Source organism: Megalopta genalis, unplaced genomic scaffold (genome assembly GCF_051020955.1).
Source record: "Megalopta genalis isolate 19385.01 unplaced genomic scaffold, iyMegGena1_principal scaffold0232, whole genome shotgun sequence".
In the NCBI taxonomy this organism is placed as follows: Eukaryota; Metazoa; Arthropoda; class Insecta; order Hymenoptera; family Halictidae; genus Megalopta; species Megalopta genalis.
Window position 1 is genome coordinate 277,501 of NW_027476301.1, and position 2,500 is coordinate 280,000.

Consider the following 2,500-nt stretch of genomic DNA (forward strand, 5'->3'; position numbering starts at 1 on the left):
ACTTCGGGATAAGGATTGGCTCTGAGGAGCGGGGCGTGTCGGGCTTGGTCGGGAAGCGGGTCTGGCTGACGTGCCGGGCCTGGGCGAGGTGAACGGCTCTCGTGGCTGGGATCCGAGCTCGGTCCCGTGCCTTGGCCTCCCGCGGATCTTCCTTGCTGCGAGGCTTCCGTGGCGTTTCCCATCGGTGCGGTCGTCCTCTTCGGCCGCCATTCAACGCTCAGCTCAGAACTGGCACGGACTAGGGGAATCCGACTGTCTAATTAAAAACAAAGCATTGCGATGGCCCCCACGGGTGTTGACGCAATGTGATTTCTGCCCAGTGCTCTGAATGTCAACGTGAAGAAATTCAAAAAAGCGCGGGTAAACGGCGGGAGTAACTATGACTCTCTTAAGGTAGCCAAATGCCTCGTCATCTAATTAGTGACGCGCATGAATGGATTAACGAGATTCCCATCTGTCCCTATCTACGGCGGTGGCGGTCCGTGGCCACCCAGGGCGGGAGATAACCCCCGAACTAGCCCTCGCGTAGGAGGGTTGATCGGCCGAGTCGATGGGTGTATCGGCGATGAAGGCACTAGAGACCGTCAGTGCGTCGTACATGTAGTACTTCGCATAATGGCGAGGCCCTGATTTAGCATACGGGCTGTGGCGTGTTCTTTGTACAGCACTGTATGTGCTGTATGACTTCCGACTGGGGAACTGTTGTCACTCGTGGCATCAGTTCCCCAGTTTACGTTAAACGGTTTTTCAGACCGTTTTTCGTGGGCGGAACACGCCACTAGACAACACTCCGCTGGGCTCAGGAATACATGGGATGCAATCAATCCCCTGGGCAACCCAGGCCGCAAGGGGCAAACGTGCCCTAGCCACACTTGAGCCTCCACGAAAAAGGTACCGCTGGATAGCTCGTGTTCTTAAATACGCAGCGAACTGAACGAAGTGTGGTGGAGAGGAAGAGGCAGCCTCTCCGACTGCTGTCTCCCACGTGTTTGCCGTGCGTGGCGACCCTTGTCGTCGGAAAAGAGGATCCTGGGATCTGAGGGGGCCCTCTCCTGCGGGTGAGACGTCCCCAACACGTACCTTTGGCCTCTGCTTCGGCTAGATGGGCGGCTGGACGAGAAAAGCAGCCCTGGTCCAGTCAATCGGCTTGGAACGACCACACGCTTCGGGCAAGTGGGTTCTGCTGGGCGAGGACGCGGGCTGGGTAAGGAAACCGACCCAGCCAGCAGACTATATTCGGTGCGTAGCCCTAACTCAGCCTTTGGCGGGTTCCAAATTGTGTGGGTCGGTGGTGGCCGGGGAGCGCACTGGATGAAAGACCAAGACACATTATGGGTCTTAATAAAATTAATGAACAAAAAACTAAGCGTCCAAAGACGACGGGTCCAGCTCCTACTCGGAGTGAAGCCGTCGCCGCAGACGCGGGAACTGCAAATGCAGCTGTCAGTCCCCCCGCGTCTGTGAGAAAGACAAGATCCGGGAAGGTGATTAATATCGCCAATCCTCGTGTGATCTTGCAAAGATGTGTGACTCCCACGCGAGCGGTCTCGGTGAAAACCGAGCCCACGGTAGAAGGTACGCCGGACACCGGTAACGTGGAAGTAATCGAACGAGTCGGAGACACGTCACTCGTGAAGGTGCAGTCGGCACCCGAGCGTGTCGAGGACCCTACTGGTGACGGTTGGCAAACCGTCACCAAAAAGTCAAAGCGAGCCAAGCCGGGCGCACCCACCGGCAAGGCCGCAGTAAACCGGGCCAGGAGACCGAAGGGGACGTTCTCCGGGCAGAAGGTACGGCCTCTCGATCTCGTAAGAGACGAAGCCTTTAGGCGAGTGTCCGAAATACGGACCTTTTGCTTTCGACCTGAGTCGAAAGTCAATAAGGAGTCCGGGTCAAAGATACTCGCCGAGGTTGAGGCACTCAACGAGCTGGTCCAGGAGCTTATTCAACGGAATAGCTTCGTCGAAGGGCAGCTCGCCGCGGTCAGGGCGGACCTAAAAGCGCGTCCTGCCGTAATGAGTGCGATGCGACCTGGGCCGTCCAAGGGAACTCTCCCGAAGACGGCCTGCAACGCCGCGCAGTCGACTTACGCCCATGTGAACAAAGTCGACTGCAAAGGAGCTTCTCCGGAAGCGGGGAGACGGCCACAATCGCAGCATGTGGTAAAAATCTTCCCGCCGAAGGAAAAAGGACAGAGCAGCGAAGTTACGAAGGTTACTGTTCTGTCGCTCGTTAAACCAGCGAAGGAGGCGATCCGAATTAAGTCGGTCCGACGCATCCACTCCGGTGGCATCGTCGTCGAGACCGACCGAAAGGAGGACCTGCAAGCCTTCGTTGGCAATAAGAAGCTCCGGAGCGCGGGTCTGTCCGTCTCCTTACCTACCAAGCGGGACCCCGAGGTTTTAGTTTACGACGTCCCGCGTCGGATGGGTAAGGACGAAATTGCCTCCAGTATTTGGAGGCAAAATCTCTGCGATGCGAACCAGAAGGATGTGCCTTC

At 57.2% G+C, this 2,500-nt stretch overlaps 1 pseudogene; it reads left to right on the plus strand.

Moving 5' to 3' along the window:
- The window catches only part of LOC143262881 (large subunit ribosomal RNA), a 6,915-nt pseudogene that overhangs the window by 2,499 nt on the left and 1,916 nt on the right, over positions 1 to 2,500 (plus strand).